The following is an 18,143-nucleotide window of genomic DNA, read 5'->3' on the forward strand; positions in this document are numbered from 1 at the left end:
CTCCCTCCCCCTCCTCCTTCTTCTTCTTCCTTTCTCTCTCTCTTCCTCTGTGTGTCTTTTTCTCTCTTTCTGTCTCCTTCTCTTTCTCCCCCTTCCTTCCTCCTCCTCTTTCTTCCTCTCTCTCTCTGTCTTTCTCTTTGTCTCCCTCTATCTCTGTTTCTCTCCCTTCCCTCTTCCTCCTCCTCTTCCTCTTCCTGTCTCCTCCTCCTCCCCCTCTTCCTCCTCCTATTTCTCTCTCTCTCTCTCTCTCTCTCTCTCTCTCTCTCTCTCTCTCCAATGTAATCCTTTCAATGAAATGGAAAAGAGATGGACAGGAGACCCTCCCTTCAGGACATGGCTTGTTCAGGACGCAGTCTATACTGCTCCCTAGAACCTGCTCCTCCTACATGCCGGACACAGATTTTTTCATCACTAAGGAGGCACCATCCAAGCCAGAAACTGGAGGAATAACTCGAAAAAATGGTGTGACATAGAGGACAAAACAGGACTATGACTTTAGAGTCAGATCCATGAGAATTCAAACCCTATCCCAACACTCACTGGCAATGCGATCTTAGGCAAGTCACTTAACCTCTCTGAGCTATGTTTTTCCAATCTCCAAGGAGATAGTATGGCTTACAATGCCAGTTGTACCGCTTACTTACTAGTTGTGCAAATTGGGTGCATTATTTCACCTCTCTGAACTCCAGTCTTTCAAATGTAGGATGGAGATACTTATATCCACATGCTAGAGCTACGATAAAAGTTAGCTGAGCCTATGCATGTAAGCACTAGTACAGGGCCTGAGATATTTCATCTACAGGGAACATGATACGTACTTGGCAGTGGGGCTCTGAGGTCGAAGTATTTGCTCCTAAATAAATAATGAACATAAATGCTCAATGGAAGTAAGGTCTCTCTTCTCCCGTACCACTGAATAATTAAATAACTGCCAGCAGGGGACGGGTTAACTGATTTTTCCAGCCAGAAAAAACAGTAGTAGTGACCTGTTGAAATTCCCTCGTGTTCTGGCATCATGGGGAGGTGCCCAGCCTGAAATGGGTGGAACTCTCCACTTCCATGGCCCAGCAGGCCTAGACCTGCCCCTCACAATCAGGACAGAGTCCCAGAGATACCGCACCAGCAGAAAGGAGACTCAGGGCCATGTGGCAATCTCCTATCATCTGGCTTATAGGCAGATTTGGTTTTGTAAAAAAGGGTAGGAGCAAGGAATGGGGAGTTTCCTCTGACCCTTAACAGTCTCTCTCATCCCTGTCAACCTGACTCTGTGGTTTAAAAAAGAGAAATCAAAAACATGATTGTGTTCATGCATTCACCAATAATTATTGAGGCCCTACCGTGAGCTGGGCAGTGTGATCACAGTCTGAAAGGGGGAGGGGAAACCCAAGGATAAATCAGTTCTACTTGAGTTTGATCTATGCTCTCATAGTAGTATTAATATTTACCTACATATGTCTATAGTTTCCTGTAATTCCTGGTCAAGCTAAAGGACTATGCATTATTTCATTTGCAGAAGCAAAGACCAAGAACAAGAGCACGTAAAAATGCTCAAGTGTGAGAAGACTTTTCAAAAATTGGTGATCATCTGTGGGGACAGAGCCCCAGAGAGTAGTTTACAGGTTCTCGGCCTCACGTGGAAAGGTGCTGGCTTGGCTGTGGCTGATTGGCTGTCGGCTGTGGCCGGTTAGCCGATTGGCCACTGGTATAACTGCTGCGGCTACGGAGGAGAGCCGAGGACTGCTGAGGGCTGCCGAAGAGCTGAGCAGAGCCGAGGAGAGTGGAAGAAAGGAGAGGAACAGAGTCGAGAGAGTGGAGGAGAGTCGTCGGTCGGTTGGTTGGCGGAAAGGCGGACGGCAGGTCGCATGTTCGGTGGGCCCAGTCTCCAGTGAGACTATAGTGGTATGACTCCCCTACCTATGGCTCCGTGGGTGTTCCTTTTTGGCCTCACCATATCCTGCATTCTTGTGTGGGGAGCGGGAGCAGAGACCCCGCAGGCCGCCCCGCCTGAAAGATGGCGCGGCGAGCAGGGTCTCCTGCACGACATCATCCCCAGCTTGACTGAGTATAAACATCAAAGAAATGAATATCATTCATAACTGTGAGGTTTTAGTTGAACAATGGTAACCCAAAAGTAGTTGAAATGCAGGAACAATCTCTGTCACCTCTTTCCTGGAGATGAGAGAGCAGTCAATGCTTTTGAATGACTCAGGGAGACTCTAGTACAGTGGAGTGAGATAGCCAACCCAATATTCTGTATCTGCTGGATGTGGCTGGAAACAGTTGATGGCCATTTACTACCTGAGCCAGCACCTTTCCTTGTGAGGCCGAGAGCCTGGAAACTGCACTCCTGGCTCTGTCCCCACAGACAATAAGCAAAAGGCCTCCACATCCTGCTTGGGGAAGCCTGACTCAGGTTGCAGTGGTGAGAAGAGTGGGTTGAAGGACTAAAGGTGCTGAGAATCCCCCGTCCTAATCCTTGATCATGGCTTATAAATGTGCTGTTTGGTGGGCCTGGGTAATTAGCATTTGCGTTAAGCAGTTACCGGGTTAAGTGCTACCAGGGGTTTGATCTGGGCTGACAGAGTCTAAGCTGTGAGTGGGGTGGTTGCCTAGCAACAACACCTGTAGCACATTAAGCAGCCAGTCAGCTGTCAACTTCTAGCTGGGGCTTTGTAGAGCGGAAGATGGGGGTGGAGGAAGGAGTAGGGGGCACAGAAGTGCAAAGCTGGACAATAGGTCTCAGGATGGAAGGGTGGGGGAGAATCACGTGTTTTTTCTGAGTACCTGCAGAAGAGCTTTGTGGGTATAGAGTCCCAGAGAGCAGTTTCCAGGCTCTCAACCTTACGTGGAAAGGTGCTGGCTCGGTTATTAGATGGCCATCAGCTGTAAACAGTTAGCCATTAGCCACTAATATAATGCCGTGGCTAAGGTAGCAAGCGTGGATTGTAGCTAGCAAGGTTGGTTGGTTGGCAGAGAAGCGGACAGCGTATGGTGGATTGCGGATCGTGTGGCTCCTGCTTCCTGTGTCTCCAACCCAGCCACCAGCGAGAATATAGTGGTATGACTCCCCTACCTATGGCTCCGTTGGTGTTCCTTTTTGGCCTCACCGTGTCCTGCATTCTTGTGCGGGAAGTGAGACCAGAGACCTTGCATTACAAGCTTTATGCCTATTTTCTTCAAGCAGGAGGCAGGTAAGCAGCTCCAGGTGCGAGTCCTTGGTAGGTGTCCTCAGTATGGCTCTTGTCGCTTCCTGAGACTCACAAGAGTATCCAAACGATGTAGGGACTCCCTTTCTCAACAGAAGACTTCTCTCGATAAGGTGTCTAAGGGTTTGCTGATCTGGGCAAAGGGTTGGGAAAAAGAGAGGGAGGAGGTGCTTTGTGGTTTTGTTTTCAGATTCAGGACGAATGGGGGCTTTTTCTGCTGACAGGTCTTCAAGGAAGGGGCCATAGAGAACTAAAGCAAAGACACTGAGAGGGTGAAATATTCCTTACCACCTTTCACACCTTCCCGCACATCATTCTGGACTTTATCTCATGTACCCCTGAGATATAATTAAAATTAAAAAAAAAAAAAAAAAGATTTGGGGAAGAGCAGAAAGCTTAATAATATTGTTGCTGCTGTCTTTATTATAGTAGTCATGATCTAGTTAGTCCCGTGACTTTCCCCAGAATTCCCAAGCTGGCTCTGACGGGGTATAGAGGGACTGAGAGTGGTGTTCTTAAAAGGAGGCGGCTATTCAACACGTAGCACCAGCAATCGGAAAACTTGGGGTCAAATCCACTTCTGTTATTTATAAGCCATCTAGCCTTTGGCTGATACCTATAAAGCAGGGGTGTCCAAACTTTTTTCAACGTTTTTTACCAAGGGCCATATGCGGTAAAATACACAAACAGCCGGGCCACTCACTCGAGGTGAAGTACGTATTGCCTCACCTGGTTTATTTAAGTAAACTAAATGTATTTTTGGAATTTGCTGTGGGCCAATTAAAAATGGATTGCGGGCTGCAGTTTGGACACCCCTGCTATAAAGTGTGTGTGGGGAGGTGGTTATATCTGCCCTATTTACGTTATGGGGACCAAAGGAGGCAGTTGACGTAGAAGCATATTACAAACGCTCTAAATCCCCCTACATGTATAAGGTATCCACTCTACCAAGACGATGACAGTATGTCTGCTTGTTTAGACTGCCCTGAACTGTTTGCTATTTGGCCCAAAGCAGAGGAGAGAGGAGCATGTGGCCATGTTGCTGGGTAACACAGTGGTAGAATGGCTCTGAGAGGGGCCTATTCAACTATTCTATTCTAGGTTCACTGGTTCAAATCCAGCCCTAGGCCCACAATTATTGTAATCATTAGGTTTGGAATTCAGAGAGTCTGACTTTCAGAAGACTTTTTGCCTACCTATCACCCACTGAGTTTCCACCGCACACTTATGCTTGGGGTTACAAGAGAATCGAGAACCTGGCCCACCGTCCCAAATGTACATCTGCCCATCCTCCCCTTCTGAAGATCAAGACTGCTCCTTCTAGATTACCTTACAAGGCAGCCCAGTGATTGAGGGGCACATGTGTTTGCCCTCTGGCTTAGAAATCAGCATCCGCATCACAAGTCATCGCTGAGTGTCCCACTCCTACCTGACCCCCTTTCCACATCTGGAAAAGTAGCAAGTCTCCCTTTCTCTTCCAGTCCACAGTTAAGATAGTTCCTCCCCCACCCTTTAAGTGACACCACATCTGATTAGAGAAAAAGAATAAATGCAGAAACCAGCAGATTTAAGACCCACCCAGGCTGAAGTAGCTACTCACCAGTCCAGAATTCACCAAGACCTCTGCATGTCTTTGTGGGTTTTCTGTCTGAGTGGTTGCAGGGGTCTGTGAACCCTCTGCCACACCCAGGGTGACAGATACTGTGTCTGTGTGTGAGAGCTGCTCACTCCATGGCTTCTCCAATCCCCGTGTTGTGCTGTTATTTTCACTCTCTGGGTTATATTTAACTCAAGTCCTAAAATTGGGGGGTTTGGAAGCCTGCTATTTCACCAAGAAAGGCATTTAAATATTCTCAGTTCCAGTGAATTCCAAGGGTTCTGGGATGAGAGTGAGGCGGTTGCCCCAGATTAGTCTGGCACATTGCAATCGCATGGACTCCATTAGTGGAAGCCGAGGCACTGAGCAGGAAGCCTAACGGAATGTTGTAGAAACGAAGAAGAGGAGCCAGTGAGTGTCAGCAGGAGGCTGATGCTCTGAGGGCCCCAGGGCCCTCCCCCCACACATCCCCACAGGGGGGAAACTAACTGCCAATGTTGCCTGCCTTGTCACCAGCCCAGCTCTTACACCTGGTGTCAATCTGAGGGGGACAGGAACTAGCAGCCCGTGTGACCTGAGGAGAGGCGCAACTCAGCTCATCCCCCTGACCGAGGCTCTCATGCCTGATGCCTCTGGTAGGAAAAGAAAGCACCCAAAGAGAGCCCCAGAGCCCCGTCCTGATACTGGGAGTCAGTGTTTTCCCCAAAAGCCTGGGCAAGATTAGCACAGGGCAAAGTATAGATTGCCCAGAAAATGTAGAAACTTGAATAACACCATTTTATTTCTTACAGTACAAAGATATCCTTGAGGACATAGGTAGAGATACCTGTTTCCAGATTTTTATGGACACTGTATATATTTTAAATTCTGAGTCCCTAAGAACTTTTTCTGAAAGTTCTTTCTATCTGATATTACACAATACATTTCTCTGGGAATCTCAAGCTTATTCCTTTTGCACCACTTCCCCAAGCCACAGAGGGCAGTTTGGGCAGAAGCCAAACTACTACACTGAGGAGGAGTCTGTGAGTAATGGAGAGTGAGGACAGGTGGGGTTGCCACATGTTTCTTTTATGGTTTACACCAGGGGTGTCCAAACTTTTTTCAACGTTTTTTACCAAGCTCCATATGCAGTAAAATACACAAACAGCCGGGCCACTCACTCGAGGTGAAGTACATATTGCCTCACCTGGTTTATTTAAGTAAACTAAATATATTTTTGGAATTTGCTGTGGGCCAATTAAAAATGGATTGCGGGCCGCAGTTGGCCTGTGGGCCGCAGTTTGGACACCCCTGGTTTAGACAGAGGCAGCTCTCAATGCTCCAAGAGAGCAGGAAGAGTGTTGGGTCCCAAGGCACCAAACACCTTCCAGTCTGAACGTATTCTAATCTCCTCACCAGCGAGAGCAACTGGCACAAGAACTGCAAAGTATTCTATGAGAACAGGTCTTACTAATGCCTCAAAGGGTCTTGCCAAGTGGAGGGGTCCAGGAGTTGGGCACACAGGGAGCAGGAATTAGGGGACCTTTGCAATCAGGGACTATCCTAGTTCCCAGCTTTTGAGGACACTGTCTCATCTCCAGCCTGAACTACAGCACTAAAACCGGAGTTTGTTTCACATTCATGGGAACTGACATATGGTATAATTTTTTTTTTTAAATCTTCCAAGTTCCCTAGGCAGCTTTGACGTGAATATTAATACTAACATAATTTCATGATGATTAGAGAACACAATTAGGGGCTATTAATAATGACACAAATAATGACATTTAAGGCCTCATTTTAATTTGAGTAATATTCTGTCTGGTGGTATTTAAACAGCTATGTCTAGCACAATTAGTATAGTGCTAGGGTGCAGTCACTGCTCACAGAATTCGTCAGTCCCACTTCACCAACCTACGTCCATGGCAAGGGAGATGGATGGGGGACACTGCCCCAAATCTGAGAGGCATGAAGAGCCTTCTGCTCCAGCTATGGCCTGGCCACCAGAGATAGGTCCCTCGGACAGAGGACCTTGTGAATGGATTCCAGAAAAGTCTAAATTGGAAAGATTGCTGGTGGCTGGATTGGAGCCCACTAAACAGTGAGTTGCTTCCATTTTTAGGTACCACTCCTCCCCAAAAGGCTGAAGGAACAGGTTAGGTTTCCATGTTTCCAGCCTTTCTCAGATAAATCCTATTTGAGCTGCAGAATGTGGCTTTCCATTTAGTCAAAGAAGCTTCTCCAAACCTCTCTTTTTCAGTCACATTACTCTTACTTCGGTCATATAGTACATTGTCTTGTAATTATTTGTTTCCTTACCTACCTTCCCATCTGACTGCTCATTTGTTGAGGGGGGTTGGGTTGTGTCTTATTTGCCTTTAAATCCTCAGCTCCCAGGCACTTAGTAAACGTTCAGTAAGTGTTTCTTGAATGACTTAATGACCAAATGACTGAGGGTTCTGCCTTCCATCAATTGGGCACATGTCTGAAGTTGAAATTCCATTACAGTATTATACTTACAGAGCTCTGAAGTGCACCTTTGGATGTTTCGGACCGGGATATGACTGGGCTTGTTGAGGGGCAGACAGAGAGGAAACATCTGTGAAACCCAAAACTTCAGTGATGAACAGGAAGAAGCCGGTGGCTCTCAGGTTGTAGAACAGCGTCCTTGACCTGTGAGTTCAGCAGTTGGGGGAACATACCCTAATTTCACGACATACTTTGGAGTTGTAGACTAAATGCTGTATGAAGAGAACTGGTACATAAGCCTGGACTAGAAACTAGGTTTTCTCCCAATTCAGGTTTCCATAGCAGAGAGGAGGAACCAAAACAGCAAACTCCCCGATAGTAAGGGTTTTAAAGGAATAAATAGGAAAGAAAGACAAAGAAGAGAAAGGGGACACAGGAGAAAGAAGGGGAAGGAGCAGAGGAAGAAAAGAAGAATATTAGTTAAGCATTTAGCCTGTGCCAGACCCTTCAGGCACTGTATACGCACCACCTCCTTTGCGCCTCACTGCAGCCCTATGAGATGTATAATATTGTTATTATTTTCATTTCACAGACAGGGAAACTGAAGTTTAAAGAAGTGAAACTAACGTGCCAGTTCACACAGCAGAGTGTGGCTGGTCCAGGTTTTAAGCCCATGTTGTCTGACTCCAGCGCTCAGGTCATAACCACCCACTGTGCGAGGACAGGTGACTGGGGAGCATGAGGGCTGTGGCTCCAAAAGAGGGCAGGAGGCCACCTGCCCAGTGAACATGAGACAGGAGGCAGCCCCTTGATGTCCCTTCCACCTGATGATCCTGTGAGGTCTGTTGGCAAGGAGTGGAAATCCACTGGCCAAGGGCCAGAGTGGGCAGCCCTAGAGCTGAGGAGGGCAGGAGGCTGGCCCTCTGGAGCTGGTGGCACTAGATGAGTCCAAGGACAGGGTTGGCAGGCAGCGGTCCCTGCGCAGGCTGTTGGTGCTTTTGCAGAGGCCAGGGAGACTATGGAGGCAGGGGCAGGGTCTGCAAACAGCGGGGGAGGTTAAATAGAACCTTTCTGGGTAATTGACTCTGTCTGCCCACAGGACCCCCTGCCAAGCCCAGGCAGGTCTGGCCTGACACGCTGCAGCCCGTCTGGAGGCAGTTCTGCAGAGGCAGTGCCTGGATGACAGCAGCTGGTCATTTTGTTATAAGACTCCTCTTTCAGTTCAGGCCTCCTTTTGTCTGAATCCCTGATGCATAACTCAGGGAACAATCTGAATCTATGGCTATGGTGACAGCAGCAGTAATGTGCTCAACAGGCAGTGTGTGAACAAATGGAGGTTGGAGGGCTGGAGGGATCCAGGCTGAGCACCCTACTCACCAGAGGCCATCTAGCCTTCCTCCATGTCCTTTCAAGGCAGTGAGCTGGCACCACCCCCCACAATGCACATACGTGCACATTATCAGACAGGCCTGGGAGTTCAGAAGGGCACTGGGCCCACATCAAGGGATTCTTGTGGCAGCAGGAAGCCCTCAGAAGCCCTCAAGCTGGTCACTTATCAGTTTTCTCTTCCTGAGGCACACTTGTTTTCTATTGCTACCTACCACCCTCCTCCAGTGCTTTCCTCTTTCTCCTAGTCCACACAGCCTGGGAAGTCCACCCACACAGGCACCCAAGGCAAGAGCAGGACACATGGCCTGCTTTGACGGGGACCCAGAATCCTCATGCCCTGCCATTTGAGAAAACAGCCGAATGAGGTATGTGGGAGGCTTGGGAAGAGCTCAGAGGAGATAGGAGAACGGGAGCTGAGTGGAGATGGGCTGGCCAAGATCCAGGGGGCACAAAGCAGAGCAGCCACGTAGAATCCAGCCAGGGACAAAACTACACTGCCCTCCTTATCTCCTCGTTCAGCTCTGTAGTTGCTTCTCACTCTAATTTAACACAGCTTTAGACCAAACTTCTCACCTTACCCCACTAGCCTACAACTTTTCCCCATGCCAAGTTTTATGACTGACACTACTCTTCTCCTAGCTGAGAGGGATCTCAGGGGACTCCTGAATGCACCCCCACCACCAAACAGAAGCAGAATAACACCGATTCTACCCCCCCAGTGTTTGTCATCTCCTCACAGTTCCATTGGTACCACTCAAGGTGGTACCAATGGTGAAGCCCTTAGACTCTCTTGCTCTGGTTATAATAATGGCCTCCTAACTAACATCTGGGCCTTCTGTCTCTCCCCTCTTCAACCCCTGCTATATACACTATTATCAGAATCAAATTCCCAAAGGCTAAAATTATTACTAAGATTTAAGAAGAGCTGACTATGTACCAGGCATTATTCTAAGCATTCTATATATATTACTTATCTGATCCTTACACCAACTCCATGAGGTAAGTGCTAGTTATCATTCCCATTTTACAGGTGAGGGAATTGAGGCACGGAGAGATTAAATAATCTGCTGGGAAATGATAGAGCCAGGATTCAGAATCTCCACTCTTACTCCTAAATCAAGAGTAGCAATGATCACCTTATACTCCCTCTGTCCTCAAAAACTTTTAGGGGCTTCTCTCTACCTATCCCACCACAAATCCTAACTCCTCAGCTTCCATGCCTTAAAAAATCTATTCTAATTCACCTTCCTACTTGGTTATCTCTGTCCCAATATTCCAGCCCAAGGTGTAAGTGTGTCTTCTCCAAGCACTATCCAGCCTGGGTAGCTTTGTTCTCAGTGTGTCATCTATCTCCCTATTTCTGCCTGCTCTATCTCTCTCTGTTCATCCCCTACCCTGGCTAGAAAAGAATCATGTCTGTATTTGAACTCCTCTTAGGAAAGTAGATTGCTACAGTGGTAAGAGCATTGGCCTGGAACATATTGGGTTAACATGCTCACTCCTGTTATTGGCTCTGTCACCTTGAGAAAACAATTTCACCTCTCTGAGCAACAGCTTCCTTGTCTGTAAAAAGGGGGTGATGACAGTCTTATTTTCAAGAGTTGTTATAATGATTAAAGGAAGCAATTTGGAGAAAGGACCTGGCTCCTAATGGATTCTCAGTCAAGGTAACTTCTCTTGCCCTCAGCTGCCTGCGTTCACAGCATGTACCATGTCTCCCAGACATTGTAGTTATTCAGGTCCTCAGGAAACTGTAAGTTACTTAAGGGCAGGTATTACCTGTCAGTCTCTGAATTCCTCTGTACACCTTGCCAACTTCCAGACATTGTTGGTGCTCAAAAAATGTATGAATAAATGTATGAATCAATTTAAATGCTTGACCCTATGTATGACGTCAGATGAGTGGTAAACTTGCTGTGGACATTTATACCTTTGAGAGGTATAAATGTCTAATCATTATGTCGTTTGTACACCTGAAACTAATAAAAAAATCATAACATAAAAAAATAAATTTCTCATTAAAATGGGGATAAAAACACCCAATTCACAAGTTAATAAAAAGAACCTGTCATTTATATTTTGACCAGCAGAAATGTAAGCTAAAATATTTGTGTTGTTTTAAGCCAAAGAAATTAAAAATTAAATGCTTGACCAGTGTCAGGATGTTAGAGAGGGGATTATCCTGCCAAACAAGGTACTGTTGTATGACTTCTGATGACTTCTGAGTTCCCGTCAACCTCCAGAGTCTAGAACTCGAACAGTCTCCTCCCTAGATAGAACTTGTGCGAAACACAGAATTCTTACACCCATTGCTACTAATGATATTAGCTTGAGGTCACATTGACTTCAGATCTGTTGCCAACCCCCTCACATTTTTCTCCTCCAGATGATTTTTCCAGCGGCCTGGCATTTCCAGTCCTCACCAGGAAGCTGAAGTTCTCTGGCAGCCCGAAAGCACAGTGCCACTGGTGGAAAAGTCAAACTAGCAAATAGAAATGTCACTCAATCATTTCTCAGTGCTTTCTTCTCATTGGCCTTCCCCACCACATATAATGAGAAACTCTCTTAGCCCAAATATTGTTTGAATTTCAAATACCGAATTTCCCTGGGGGTGACCAGATGAAAAGAGAAATCTGGTTTGCAACATAAGACCTGCATTCGGAAGTTGCATTGAGTGAACACCGAAACTAAATTTTTATTGAGCTCCTTGAAATGACAGAGCACATCAAGGCAACCAGGCTCCCTTCCCACAGTGGTGTGCTTAAATTATTTTAAGTGAACACCAGAGAAGCACCCCTCAAGGGGAGAGGAAAGAAGGAAAGGATTTTAAACGCAGTGGGCAAAATGACAATCTGCTCATGGTGTCTAACCCATTCCTGCAACAGCCCCGGAATGTACCTTCCTATGCACCTTTCTGTGCAGACATTGGCTGTCCACAGCTGGGGTTCTTAATCGGGGGAGGGGGTCCAAGAGGTCCTAGGGTAATGATTCTCAATCCTGGCTGCATTAGGATCTCTTAGAGTGTTTTAGAAGAAAAGCCCTAATGCCCAGACCCACCCAGGACCAATTAAATCAGACTCGATGTGTAAGGCCCAGACCTCAAAAATGGCAGATAAATTTTGTATGCATGAGAATATGTGTATTTTGCTGGGGTAAAGGATCACAAGTTTCAAACAATTCTTTAAAATATCTGTAACTCCAACAGGTTTTACTAACAGGTCTACAGCTTGGTGTCCCAGGTCCCTTCCAGCTGGAAAGTGATACACACCTAAGATGTTGATAAGGGTTAGTCACTAATGGGCAAACCAAAGGCAAGTCTGGTTTCTTGAGGCATGACCTTGCTGATTGAGACCCAGCAGGGTAAGAAGCTGTCAGTGAAGCGTCCAGAGACACTGATAGGGGGGAAAAGACCCACTGAAAAACAGAGGGAGGTATTCTTGCAGGAAAAAACTGGGCACTCGGTGAACTTATTATTTAGGCAGCCCTGCCTGTGGTTCAGCTGACAGCTGTGTGCCCAGCTTGGCCTCTGAATCTGGACATCAGAAGCCAAGTCCATAGAGAGGGGCAAATGCCCAGGACCCCTTATTTGGGGAGCTCCATTTTCCTCTCTGATCAGGGCACTTCATAAAACCATCCTGAGAACCATCTTGTGTGTGTTAGACGCTGGAGGGACGAAGATGGGTGTGGGGCAACAAAGACAGGAGTCCAAGCCCCTGAATAGCATCCATAAGACTAAAAAGGTCCCTTGGAGCCTTCAGTGCCATCAGAATGTGATTTCAATAAATCCAAGGGGTGAGAGCTTAAGGCTTGTGCAACATCAAACTCGGGCTGAACGAGATAATAGGCAAGGAGGGAAAGTGTGCATCAGTTTCCCAGCAGCCTTCCTTCAGGCACTGGAGGTCATTCTGTTATGAACATCACTTGCCACCCCTTTTCCTGTCCCCCGGGGCCTGGCTGGATCTGAATTTGGGGTGGATCACGGTTTATAGCCAGGCCTGCCTATAACAGTACAGTTGCCGAAAGGCAAGAGGGCCAGCCTTGGGGCTTTCCAGCCCCACGTTAGCTGCCTAAGTGCTCAGCCCTGCTCATGAAAGGACCCCTCTTCCTCTCTTTTCATCTCTGCACTCTAATTTATCCGCCCCTTTGATAACCAACTCCAAACACGTTCAGCGGAGGCCTAGCCATCAGCGTACAAAGGCCTGTGCTCTCCCGGCTGAATGCAGCACTTCACTCTTGGGGGGATTTCTATAGAAGGCAAAATCCACCAAACAAGCTATTACTTATATCAGACAATGCCCGAGGTGAGGGCGAGGACCAGCGTTAATGACTCAGCTAGCAGCGGGCTCCTCTATTTTGAAGCTCTACCACAGCGTGGGAGAGCAACCTGCTGCCCTTCCCAGCCTCTTGGCCATATCCCTCTCCTTCTGCTCCCAGACTAGAAAGTTGACTCTCTGTGTCTGCTGGTTGCCTCAGTTCTGAGGGTTGATTCTGCGAGGCCCAGGTGGACTGACTCTTGCTTCCTCTTTCCCTGGGAAAAAGAACTGAGAAATTAAATGTGGCCTGCCTCCTTCTCTCTCCTACATTCTAAAGATGAGGAAACCACATAATTGTTCAAAGTCACATAGTGAGAGAGTGACAGAGCCAGGATGAGTACCCTTGTCTCTGGCCTCCTTCAATTCATTAAAGAACGAATATAAATTAGATGACGCACAGAAAGCACTTAGCATCGTTTCTGGCACATGAAAGCAAGCGCTCAACAAATACCAGCTGTTGTTATTATAGTAGTGGTAGCATCATTTCATATGTCATTCAACTACTCCTGGAGTGCCTGTCATGAGCCAGACCGTCTTCAGGGTGTTGTGCATAAAAGAGTGAACATGATATGACCCTGCCTGCCCGCCCGGAGCTTACATTCTAATGGGAGATTCAAACTGGCCATCAGGCAATTGCAATACAGAGTGGTAAGGGATAGATAGGGGAAGTAAAGTGTTCTGCAGGAGTCCACAGGAAGAGCATCTAATGCAGGCTGTGGGGCTCAGTGAGGGGAAACTGGTGTCTCACTGAAACTGAAGGATGAGTTGGAGCTATCCAGGTGAAGAGAGGTGAGGATGACAGGACAGGTTGGGGTAGATAGGGGCTTCTAGGAGGAGGGTATAATTGAACGGTCAAAGGCAAATGAGGAATGTGAAGGTGAATGAGGGCCAGACACATTAAGGAAGTGAAGAAAATGTCAGCATGACAGGAAAACTGGAGATGATGAGGTGAAGAGAGGGGGGAAGGCAAATGGTTGTGAGCCATGAGGTTGAAGGAATAGGCACAAGTCACATCATGAATCACAGGGCAAACCACAGAAAGGAGCCTGGACCGTATCCAGAGGAGTGCGGGAATGAGATGATCCATGGGCGTGGTAGAAATCACAGGATGTACTGAGGGAAATGGACTGGAATGGGGCAACGTGGACAGCAGAGCGACCATTGAGCAGGTCAAGTCCCAGTTTAGCACTTGTTCCATGTTCCATTTCAACACATTGCTTGGTTGTCATCTTGAGTCACCAAGTAGGGGCCAATAGTCAGAGGACTCAGGGAAGGGGGACTACACTGGAAGAAGAGCGCTGTGGCCCCAGGAACAAAGAAATCGAACAACTGGCCACTAAATAAGCCTGGAGCACAGGACAATGGGAACAAGTCCTTCCCCACACCCAGATGTGTGAGCTTAGGCAACTTCCATTTCCCCATCTGTACAATGAGGATGTGTACTACGTAACTACTAAACTGCCTTACAGTTCTACCATTCTGTGGTTCTAGTACTTGAAATACATATTATATATTGTTATCCTGAGATGCCTTTCTTGCTTTGCATTTTAATGTTTATAAAAACAAGACAAATGGTTTGCCTTTCATAATAGAGAAAACACAGATCACCAAAATCAAATGTCTTACACAGTGATCACACACATTTCCTCTTCTGGGTTGTCATCATGCAGTCCAAGAAAGGCCCAGCTTTGACACTGGCCAGGAAAACCTGGCTGGGAGCAGTGGTCCTGTGCTCTCCTGGCCTTTCCTTGCAGCCTGTGTATGGACCCATGGTCTTTAGGAAACCCTTGTTCCCAGGCCCTTTGCCCTCAGGAGTGAGGTTCTGCAAAAAGCCATGACACTCTCTCCTTGTCCAATACCTCTGGGCAGCTGCTAAGGTAGAGGCCAAATCTCCAAGGATTTGGGGCAGGTGAACAACAAAACAAATTCAGGCTAGGGTGGTAGAAGAAAAAGCCAGCTTAGAGCTGTTTGGCTGGAAAATGCTCTCCATCCTATAGCTTTAGGACGCATGCAGCATAGCATCCAGAGGAGCACAGCTGCATGGAGCAATTCAAAAATTGCCTTGTTGGACTACAACGTGCCAATTTTTCAAATCTAGAGCCATTTTCACTATTATAGTCTGTGCAGCCAGAGCCGGGAGAATTTTCTTCTGGGAGGGAAAATTGATTCCGAGGTTACCATTAACCCCCATTAGCACAGCACGCCCCATTTCAAAACTATTCTTGGGAACTGAGGGGGCCAGAGGAAGTTATAGAGGCCCATGGTGAGGTTGGTGTCCAACATCACGGCTGCTAACAGCCAAAGTCCATCAGCCCCGTGTCTCACAAGGGCAAGAGGGTGAGTGAGATGGAGAACAGCGGGGAGACAGGGAGGATAAAAGGATCTGGGCATGTGTTTCCCAGGAATATCCCAGCTTTGGAAGTTGCCTGTGCACCTCATTTCATTTGGTGGATTGGAAACTTGCATGAACTGAATAGCAGGAACTATAGCTAACACTTGCATACACCCTCTTTATTTTGACCTGCAGCCCTCACCTGTGACTGCCCTCTCTAAAGGGGCCAGAGCCTGATAAAGGAGAATTCTCCAGGAGCTGACTTGGAGGTGCCCATTCCATCCCCATTCCTGGTACCCAGCTGCTCAAGGCTCAGGTCTTTGCAGGCACACTATTTTGAGACAGCTGGGTTTGTCTGCCACAGGTGCTCTACATGAAAAATCACTCCAAGCCATTCTAAGCACAGTGAAGAGCCCGCAGCCTTGATCATGGAGTGTGCTGTGATCTCCACCTTCCCAAACATAGAGCAAAAACCCACCAGCCCAGCAGAGAAGACAGTGGCTGCTACAAAACAAGGAAAGACAACCGTGTGAACAAGGGAACAGCAGGCAACTAGGAAAGCAGCACATCCACTGATCTCAAGTGTTATTTTTCACATGTTGATGACATAGCTGTAGGCATTGGTTTTGGATCCAGCAAGCTTGAGTCTGAATTCTGGCTCTGCCATTTGACCTTGGATAAGTTACTCTTTCTGGGCTGTTGCTTCTATAGCCTAGAAGTAAAAATAACCACCTGGCAAAGTTGATGTCAACATTAAATGAGATAGTTATAGGAAAGGATTATGTAATAGTTGTTCAACAAATATATAGGGTATATATATGTAAGTATATACAACAAATATATACCTATATATGTATATAAACAACTAAGGAAGCCCACCATTCATTCTAAAATGTCTCTTTTTTGTTCATAGAATGACATAGCTTTTTTCTTCTTACAAGAGTTTCCTTCAATGTCTGACTATTGTGGCTACGTGGTTTACCAGCTCTGAACTTCAAAAGTTTCTTTCTCCCCATCCCTCCCCTCCTCCAGGACCACCATTAAGCTACTGCTCTCCAGGGATGCCATCTGCTCACATGGCTGTCCTCCTGTCCTCCCTGGAGTGACCAGTCTTCCAGAGAGCATTGCAAAGGAAGGCCTCCTGCGTGCTGGGTTGCGGTAGAGAGGAAAGCACTCCAATACAGCATGTCATCCTTCATTCCACAAACACTTAGAGTATCCGCCATGTGGTGGGCCCCGTGCTAGGCGCTGGGGTTACAAGATGAGCAAGGTCCAGTCCAGTCCAGGCCCTCTCGGGGTATCAGGCAAGTGGAGGCACCAGACCCATAAGCAGCGCATTACAACCATACCAGGAGAGGCCAGACACAGGAAGGACAATAAGCTGGAGGCCCAAGGAGGGCGTCCCCAGGAGTGGGCACATCCACAGTGCTGCTTCTGTACCCTGCAGACCCTGGGAAGTTGACCCCTCTTAGTCATAAGGTGATTTGTGAGGGAGAGGAAGGGAGCACGCAGGGCTAAGTGCTGATGGGATGTCCCTGTCAACACAATGTTCCGCCTGGCCGGGCCTTCATATATAAAGATATTTAATGAATTAGTTAATTAATGAGAGGAGTTTGATTGATAGATCATATGGCGCTCTCAGCAGGGTGAGTCTGACCCTCGGTATCACTGCCTCGGCTGCAGTCGGTCCCCTCATTGGTGGGGAGAGCGCGGTCGCTCCGGCAATTTGCATGCATTTAATGTAGCTCTTTAATAGGATGTAATGTTAGCGAAAGCCAAAAGCGCAGCAGCTGTAACTTAAAAGACAGCCCCATTACTGCAAGCCTTATAATTAGGGTAAGAGGGAGACTCGGTCTGCCATATGTTAAACTCTTTTGAGGTTAATAGCTCTGTAAGATTTTTGCAATTTAAAAAAATTACACTTGAAGGATGATGACAAGGCTCATCAATGAGGCTCCGCTCCACCGGAAGAAAGGGACAGGAGGGTCCCGTGTTCCCCAAGGCCCTCTGCCTCCGGGGCATGGCGAGGTGGCCCCTCTACTGCCACAAGTCTCTCCTGTCCCCACCAGCGTCCCCCACTACCGCCCTGTCAGCGCAAGGCTGGTGTCTCAGTTGCGCGGAGTGGGCGCTCGCCTCACCTGGCCCGGCGCAGCCCCACGCGGCCGCCCTCCCACACCCCACTTCCGCGGGTCCCCGCATCCGGTCGTGGTGTGTGTGTGGAGGGGGGGGGCGGAGGGGAGCGGGCGCCCAGTGTGCCGCTAGCACCCAGAGCCAAGGAGGAACACCGCGTGTGCTTACCTTGCAAAGTCCCAGGCCACTCCAGGGCAATTATGGGTCCCCGTAGCTTATCTGGCACTGATTGCTCAGCCGGCCCGAATCAGGAACACTCAGCAGGCTTTGCTCTGGGGGAGGAGAGGAAATCGCCCAGAATTTGCATAAGGCCTTGGGGGTGTTTACCCTTCGGTGTCACAGCAAGGCTGGGTGAGTGGGAGGTGGCGAGCGCGGTGCCCAGCCCTGGCCCTGGGCCCCGACGTGGGGGGTCCGAGCCTGGCCTTTGGACCCTGGAACGCTGCCCCCGGCACCCCAGCTGCGAAATGTTAATAGGAAGGCCTCCCTCCCTGTCACCAAGTCCCACGTGAGCCCAGCTGCACCCTCCCAGACTCGGGTGTCTTTGCTCAGTGTACCTCCCCAGCCGCCCCAGTACTGAGTTGGGGCAGTCAGGGGGAGTCGCTATAGAGACAGGAGTCTGTCGCTGGAGACCGGAGTGGCCTCATCCCGTTCGTTGCCTCTTGAAGTTTGTGCCTGGCGGGGAGCCTAGGAGAGCTGCCCGCTTGGCAGATTCCCTTCCCCAGGAGTCT

The 18,143-nt window shown here is 48.1% G+C and overlaps 1 long non-coding RNA gene across 3 annotated transcripts in view; it reads right to left on the bottom strand.

The window, feature by feature from the left end:
• Nucleotides 1–17,927, bottom strand: part of LOC109436702 (uncharacterized) — a 133,580-nt gene extending 115,653 nt beyond the window's left edge. The window contains exon 1 of one of the 3 annotated variants that reach the window (XR_012497384.1): nt 17,584–17,926. This is a non-coding gene — a long non-coding RNA (uncharacterized LOC109436702). Of the gene's footprint in view, nt 1–17,583 lie in introns of all 3 variants that reach the window. The other 2 variants (XR_012497382.1, XR_012497383.1) reach the window with 2 other exon arrangements.
• Nucleotides 17,928–18,143: the final 216 nt, after the last annotated feature.

This window comes from Rhinolophus sinicus, linkage group LG06, assembly GCF_036562045.2.
Source record: "Rhinolophus sinicus isolate RSC01 linkage group LG06, ASM3656204v1, whole genome shotgun sequence".
NCBI lineage: Eukaryota > Metazoa > Chordata > Mammalia > Chiroptera > Rhinolophidae > Rhinolophus > Rhinolophus sinicus.